Source organism: Triticum urartu, chromosome 3A (assembly GCF_056163025.1).
Source record: "Triticum urartu cultivar PI428250 chromosome 3A, HENAU_Tu73, whole genome shotgun sequence".
NCBI classification, from domain to species: Eukaryota; Viridiplantae; Streptophyta; class Magnoliopsida; order Poales; family Poaceae; genus Triticum; species Triticum urartu.
In genome coordinates, this window is record NC_141875.1 from 156,843,763 (window position 1) to 156,852,512 (window position 8,750).

Consider the following 8,750-nt stretch of genomic DNA (forward strand, 5'->3'; position numbering starts at 1 on the left):
GTCGAGACATAAAGATTGATATATTGGAAGCCTATGTTTGGATATCGGAAGTGTTCCGGGTGAAATCGGGATTTTACCGGAGTACCGGGAGGTTACCGGAACCCCCCGGGAGCTATATGGGCCATGATGGGCCTTAGTGGAAAAGAGAAGAGGCAGCCCCTCATGGGCCGTGCGCCCCTCCCCTCCCTTGGTCCGAATAGGACAAGGAGAGGGGGCCGGCCCCTCTCTCTCTTTTCCCCCCTCCGTGAATCCTATTCCAACTAGGATTGGGGGGGGGGAATCCTACTCCCAGAGGGAGTAGGACTCTCCTGGCGCGCCCTCCTTGGCCGGCCAGCCTCCCCCCTTTAGTCCTTTATATATGGAGGCAGGGGCACCCCAGAAACACACAAGTTGATCCACGTGATCTATTCCTTAGCCGTGTGCGTCACCCCCAGCCACCATAGTCCTCGATTATATTGTAGCGGTGCTTAGGCGAAGCCCTGCAGCAGTAGCACGTCAAGATCGTCACCACGCCGTCGTGCTGACGGAACTCTTCCCCGACACTTTGCTGGATCGGAGTCCGGGGATCGTCATCGAGCTGAACGTGTGCTAGAACTCGGAGGTGCCGTAGTTTCGGTGCTTGATCGGTCGGATTGTGAAGACGTACGACTACATCAACCAAATGCTTCCGTTGTCGATCCACTAGGTATGTAGATCATACTCCCCCTCTCGTTGCTATGCATCACCATGATCTTGTGTGTGCGTAGGAAATTTTTTGAAATTACTACGAAACCCAACAGTGGCATCCGAGCCTAGGTTTTATATGTTGATATTATATGCACGTGTAGAACACAAGTGAGTTGTGGGCGATATAAGTCATACTGCCTACCAGCATGTCATACTTTTGTTCGGCGGTATTGTTGGATGAAGCGGCCCAGACCGACATTACGCGTACGCTTACGCGAGACCGGTTCTCTCGACGTGCTTTGCACAGAGGTGGCTTGTGGGTGACAGTTTCTCCAACTTTAGTTGAACCAAGTATGGATATGCCCGGTCCTTGCGAAGGTTAAAACGGAGTCAAATTGACAAACTATCGTTGTGGTTTTGATGCGTAGGTGAGATTGGTTCTTACTTAAGCCCGTAGCAGCCACGTAAAACTTGCAACAACAAAGTAGAGGACATCTAACTTGTTTTTGCAGGGCATGTTGCGATGTGATATGGTCAAGACATGATGCTGAATTTTATTGTATGAGATGATCATGTTTTCTAACCGAGTTATCGGCAACCGGCAGGAGCCATATGGTTGTCGCTTTATTGTATGCAATGCAAACACGATGTAATGCTTTACTTTATCATTAAACGCTAGCGATAGTCGTGGAAGCACAAGCTTGGCGAGACGACAACGATGCTACCATGGAGATCAAGGTGTCACGCCGATGATGATGGTGATCACCACGGTGCTTCGGAGATGGAGATCACAAGCACACGATGATGATGGCCATATCATATCACTTATATTGATTGCATGTGATGTTTATCTTTTATGCATCTTATCTTGCTTTGATTGACGGTAGCATTATAAGATGATCTCTCACTAAAGTATCAAGAAGTGTTCTCCCTGAGTATGCACCGTTGCGAAAGTTCTTCGTGCTGAGACACCACGTGATGATCGGGTGTGATAGGTTCTACGTTCAAATACAACGGGTGCAAAACAGTTGCACACGCGGAATACTCAGGTTATACTTGACGAGCCAAGCATATACAGATATGGCCTAGGAACACGGAGACCGAAAGGTCGAGCGTGAATCATATAGTAGATATGATCAACATAATGATGTTCACCAATGAAACTACTCCATCTCACGTGATGATCGGACATGGTTTAGTTGATTTGGATCACGTAATCACTTAGAGGATTAGAGGGATGTCTATCTAAGTGGGAGTTCTTTGAGTAAATTAACTGAACTTAAATTTATCATGAAACTTAGTACCTGATTAGTATCTTGCTTGTTTATGTTTGATTGTAGATAGATGGCTCGTGCTATTGTTCCGTTGAATTCTAATGCGTTCCTTGAGAAAGCAAAGTTGAAAGATGTTGGTAGCAATTACACAGACTGGGTCCATAACTTGAGGATTATCCTCATTGCTACACAGAAGAATTACGTCCTGGAAGCACCGCTGGGTGCCAGGCCTGCTGCAGGAGCAACGCCGGATGTTATGAATGTCTGGCAGAGAAAAGCTGATGACTACTCGATAGTTTAGTGTGCCATGCTTTACGGCTTAGAATCGGGACTTCAACCACGTTTTGAACGTCATGGAGCATATGAGATGTTCCAGGAGTTGAAGTTAATATTTCAAGCAAATGCCCGGATTGAGAGATATGAAGTCTCCAATAAGATCTATAGCTGCAAGATGGAGGAGAACAGTTCTGTTAGTGAGCATATACTCAAAATGTCTGGGTTTAGTAATCACTTGATTCAATTGGGAGTTAATCTTCCAGATGATTGCGTCATTGACAGAATCCTCCAATCACTGCCACCAAGCTACAAGAGCTTCGTGATGAACTATAATATGCAAGGGATGAATAAGACTATTCCCGAGCTCTTCGCAATGCTGAAAGCTGCGGAGGTAGAAATCAAGAAGGAGCATCAAGTGTTGATGGTCAACAAGACCACTAGTTTCAAGAAAAAGGGCAAAGGGAAGAAGAAGGGGAACTTCAAAAAGAACGGCAAGCAAGTTGCTACTCAAGAGAAGAAACCCAAACCTGGACCTAAGCCTGAAACTGAGTGCTTCTATTGCAAGCAGACTGGTCACTGGAAGCGGAACGGCCCCAAGTATTTGGCGGATAAGAAGGATGGCAAGGTGAACAAAGGTATATGAGATATACATGTTATTGATGTGTACCTTACTAATGCTCGCAGTAGCACCTGGGTATTTGATACTGGTTCTATTGCTAATATTTGCAACTCGAAATAGGGACTACGGATCAAGCGAAGATTGGTTAAGGACAAGGTGACGATGCGCGTGGGAAACGGTTCCAAAGTCGATGTGATCGCAGTCGGCACGCTACCTCTACATCTACCTTCAGGATTAGTATTAGACCTAAATAATTGTTATTTGGTGCCAGCGTTAAGCATGAACATTATATCTGGATCTTGTTTGATGCGAGACGGTTATTCATTTAAATCAGAGAATAATGGTTGTTCTATTTATATGAGTAATATCTTTTATGGTCATGCACCCTTGAAGAGTGGTCTATTCTTGTTGAATCTCGATAGTAGTAACACGCATATTCATAATGTTGAAGCCAAAAGATGCAGAGTTGATAATGAGAGTGCAACTTATTTGTGGCATTGCCGTTTAGGTCATATCGGTGTAAAGCGCATGAAGAAACTCCATACTGATGGACTTTTGGAAACACTTGATTATGAATCGCTTGGTACTTGCGAACCGTGCCTCATGGGCAAGATGACTAAAATGCCGTTCTCCGGTACTATGGAGAGAGCAACAGATTTGTTGGACATCATACATATAGATGTATGTGGTCCGATGAATATTGAGGCTCGTGGCGGATATCGTTATTTTCTCACCTTCACAGATGATTTAGGAAGATATGGGTATATCTACTTAATGAAACATAAGTCTGAAACATTTGAAAAGTTCAAGGAATTTCAGAGTGAAGTTGAAAATCATCGTAACAAGAAAATAAAGTTTTTACGATCTGATCGTGGAGGAGAATATTTGAGTTACGAGTTTGATGTACATTTGAAAAATTGTGGAATAGTTTCGCAACTCACGCCACCCGAAACACCACAGCGTAATGGTGTGTCCGAATGTCGTAATCGTACTTTACTAGATCTGGTGCGATCTATGATGTCTCTTACTGATTTACCGCTATCGTTTTGGGGATACGCTCAAGAGACGGCCGCATTCACGTTAAATAGGGCACCATCAAAATCCGTTGAGACGACGCCTTATGAACTGTGGTTTGGCAAGAAACCAAAGTTGTCGTTTCTAAAAGTTTGGGGCTGCGATGCTTATGTGAAAAAGCTTCAACCTGATAAGCTCGAACCCAAATCGGAGAAATGTGTCTTCATAGGATATCCAAAGGAAACTATTGGATACGCCTTCTATCACAGATCCGAAGGCAAGACTTTTGTTGCTAAATTCGGAAACTTTCTGGGGAAGGAGTTTCTCTCGAAAGAAGTGAGTGGGAGGAAAGTAGAACTTGACGAGGTTATTGTACCTGCTCCCTTATTGGAAAGTAGTACATCACAGAAAACTGTTTCTATGACACCTACACCAGTTAGTGAGGAAGCTAATGATGATGATTATGAAACTTCAGAACAAGATACTACTGAACCTCGTAGATCAACCAGAGTATGATCCGCACCAGAGTGGTACGGTAATCCCATTCTGGAAATCATGCTACTAGATCATGATGAACCTACGAACTATGAAGAAGCAATGGTGAGCCCAGATTCCGCAAAGTGGCTTGAAGCCATGAAATCTGAGATGGGATCCATGGATGAGAACAAAGTATGGACTTTGGTTGACTTGCCTGATGATCGGCAAGCAATTGAGAATAAATGGATCTTCAAGAAGAAGACTGACGCTGACGGTAATATTACTGTCTACAAAGCTCGACTTGTCGCAAAAGGTTTTCGGCAAGTTCAAGGGATTGACTACAATGAGACCTTCTCCCGTAGCGATGCTTAAGTCTGTCCGAATCATGTTAGCAATTGCCGCATTTTATGATTATGAAATTTGGCAGATGGATGTCAAAACTGCATTCCTGAATGGATTTCTGGAAGAAGAGTTGTATATGATGCAACCAGAAGGTTTTGTCGATCCAAAGGGAGCTAACAAAGTGTGCAAGCTCCAGTGATCCATTTATGGACTGGTGCTAGCCTCTCGGAGTTGGAATAAACGCTTTGATAGTGTGATCAAAGCATTTGGTTTTATACAGACTTTTGGAGAAGCCTGTATTTGCAAGAAAGTGAGTGGGAGCTCTGTAGCATTTCTGATATTTTATGTAGATGACATATTACTAATTGGAAATGATATAGAATTTCTGGATAGCATAAAGGGATACTTGAATAAGAGTTTTTCAATGAAATACCTCGGTGAAGCTGCTTACATATTAGGCATTAAGATTTATAGAGATAGATCAAAACGCTTAATTGGACTTTCACAAAGCACATACCTTGACAAAATTTTGAAGAAGTTCAAAATGGATCAAGCAAAGAAAGGGTTCTTGCCTGTGTTACAAGGTGTGAAGTTGAGTAAGACTCAATGCCCGACCACTGTAGAAGATAGAGAGAATATGAAAGATGTTCCCTATGCATCAGCCATAGGATCTATCATGTATGCAATGCTGTTTACCAGACCTGATGTGTGCCTTGCTATAAGTCTAGCAGGGAGGTACCAAAGTAATCCAGGAGTGGATCACTGGACAACGGTCAAGAACATCCTGAAATACCTGAAAAGGACTAAGGATGTGCTTCTCGTATATGGAGGTGACAAAGAGCTCATCGTAAAATGTTACGTTGATGGAAGCTTTGACACTGATACGGACGATTCTAAATCGCAAACCGGATACGTGTTTACATTAAACGGTGGAGCTGTCAGTTGGTGCAGTTCTAAACAAAGCATTGTAGCGGGATCTACATGTGAAGCGGAGTACATAGCTGCTTTGGAAGCAACAAATGAAGGAGTCTGGATGAAGGAGTTCATATCCGATCTGGGTGTCATACCTAGTGCATCGGGTCCAATGAAAATCTTTTGTGACAATACTGGTGCAATTGCCTTGGCAAAGGAATCCAGATTTCACAAGAGAACCAAGCACATCAAGAGACGCTTCAATTCCATCAGGGATCTAGTCCAGGTGGGAGACATAGAGATTTGCAAGATACATACGGATCTGAATATTGCAGACCCATTGACTAAACCTCTTCCACGAGCAAAACATGATCAGCACCAAGGCTCCATGGGTGTTAGAATCATTACTTTGTAATCTAGATTATTGACTCTACTGCAAGTGGGAGACTGAAGGAAATATGCCCTAGAGGCAATAATAAAGTTATTATTTATGATAAATGTTTATTATTCATGCTAGAATTGTATTAATCGGCAACATAATACATGTGTGAATACATAGACAAACAAAGTGTCACTAGTACTCCTCTACTTGACTGGCTCGTTAATCAAAGATGGTTATGTTTCCTAACCATGAACAATGAGTTGTTATTTGATTAACGGGATCACATCATTGAGATAATGATCTGATTGACATGACCCATTCTATTAGCTTAGCACCCGATCGTTTAGTATGTTGCTATTGCTTTCTTCATGACTTATACATGTTCCTATAACTATGAGATTATGCAACTCCCGTTTACCGGAGGAACACTTTGGGTACTACCAAACGTCACAACGTAACTGGGTGATTACAAAGGAGTACTACAGGTGTCTCCAAAGGTACATGTTGGGTTGGCGTATTTTGAGATTAGGTTTTGTCACTCCGATTGTCGGAGAGGTATCTCTGGGCCCTCTCAGTAATGCACATCACTTAAGCCTGGCAAGCATTGCAACTAAATGAGTTAGTTGCGGGATGATGTATTACAGAACGAGTTAAGAGACTTGCCGGCAACGAGATTGAACTAGGTATTGGAATACCGACGATCGAATCTCGGGCAAGTAACATACCGATGACAAAGGGAACGACGTATGTTGTTATGCGGTCTGACCGATAAAGATCTTCATAGAATATGTAGGAGCCAATATGGGCATCCAGGTCCCGCTATTGGTTATTGACTGGAGACATGTCTCGGTCATGTCTACATTGTTCTCGAACCCGTAGGGTCCGCACGCTTAAGGTTACGATGACAGTTATATTATGAGTTTATGCATTTTGATATACCAAAGGTTGTTCGGAGTCCCGGATGTGATCACGGACATGACGAGGAGTCTCGAAATGGTCGAGACATAAAGATTGATATATTGGAAGCCTATGTTTGGATATCGGAAGTGTTCCGGGTGAAATCGGGATTTTACCGGAGTACCGGGAGGTTACCGGAACCCCCCGGGAGCTATATGGGCCATTATGGGCCTTAGTGGAAAAGAGAAGAGGCAGCCCCTCATGGGCCGCGCGCCCCTCCCCTCCCTTGGTCCGAATAGGACAAGGAGAGGGGGCCGGCCCCTCTCTCTCTTTTCCCCCCTCCGCGAATCCTATTCCAACTAGGATTGGGGGGGGGGAATCCTACTCCCAGAGGGAGTAGGACTCTCCTGGCGCGCCCTCCTTGGCCGGCCAGCCTCCCCCCTTTAGTCCTTTATATATGGAGGCAGGGGCACCCCAGAAACACACAAGTTGATCCACGTGATCTATTCCTTAGCCGTGTGCGTCGCCCCCAGCCACCATAGTCCTCGATTATATTGTAGCGGTGCTTAGGCGAAGCCCTGCAGTAGTAGCACGTCAAGATCGTCACCACGCCGTCGTGCTGACGGAACTCTTCCCCGACACTTTGCTGGATCGGAGTCCGGGGATCGTCATCGAGCTGAACGTGTGCTAGAACTCGGAGGTGCCGTAGTTTCGGTGCTTGATCGGTCGGATTTTGAAGACGTATGACTACATCAACCAAACGCTTCCGTTGTCGATCCACTAGGTATGTAGATCATACTCCCCCTCTCGTTGCTATGCATCACCATGATCTTGTGTGTGCGTAGGAAATTTTTTGAAATTACTACGAAACCCAACACAAATACCTCCCACTCAAGCTTAAAGGACCAACTCGGCATTGGATTAACAGCTTGCCAACAGGATCAATCAGTTGTTGGGAGGACCTAGAAGCCGCATTCCTCGACAATTTCCAGGGCACTTATGTGCGACCCCCAGACGCCGATGACCTAAGTCACGTAATTCAGCAGCCAGAGGAATCGGCCAGGCAATTCTGGACACGGTTCCTAACAAAGAAAAATCAAATAGTCAACCGTCCGGACGCTGAGGCCCTAGCAGCCTTCAAGCACAATATCCGTGACGAGTGGCTTGCCCGGCACCTGGGACAGGAAAAGCCGAAGTCTATGGCAGCACTCACGACACTCATGACCCACTTTTGCGTGGGAGAAGACAGCTGGCTTGCTCGTAGCAACAATATGACCAAGAACCCAGGTAATTCGGATGCCAGGAACAGTAGTGGCAGGTCGCGTCGCAACAAGCAGAAGCGCCGCATTAACGGCGACAATGTTGAGGATACGGCAGTTAATGCCGGATTCAGAGGCTCTAAATCCGGTCAGCGGAAAAAGCCATTCAAAAGGAATCCTAGGGGCCCGTCCAGTTTGGACCGAATACTCGACCGCTTGTGCCCGATAAATGGCACCCCCAAAAAGCCGGCCAATCACACCAACAGGGATTGTTGGGTGTTCAAGTAGGCAGGCAAGTTAAATGCCGAAAACGAAGACAAGGGGCTGCATAGCGATGACGACGAAGAGCCCCGGCCGCCGAACAATAGTGGATAGAAGGGTTTTCCCCCACAAGTGCGGACGGTGAACATGATATACGCAACCCACGTCCCCAAAAGGGAGCGAACGCGCGCGTTAAGGGACGTATACGCAGTAGAGCCAGTCGCCCCAAAGTTCAACCCATGGTCCTCCTGCCTGATCACCTTTGATCGAAGGGACCATCCCACTAGCATCCGCCATGGCGGATTCTCCGCATTGGTTCTAGACCCAATTATTGACGGATTTCATCTCACTAGAGTCCTTATGGACGGCGG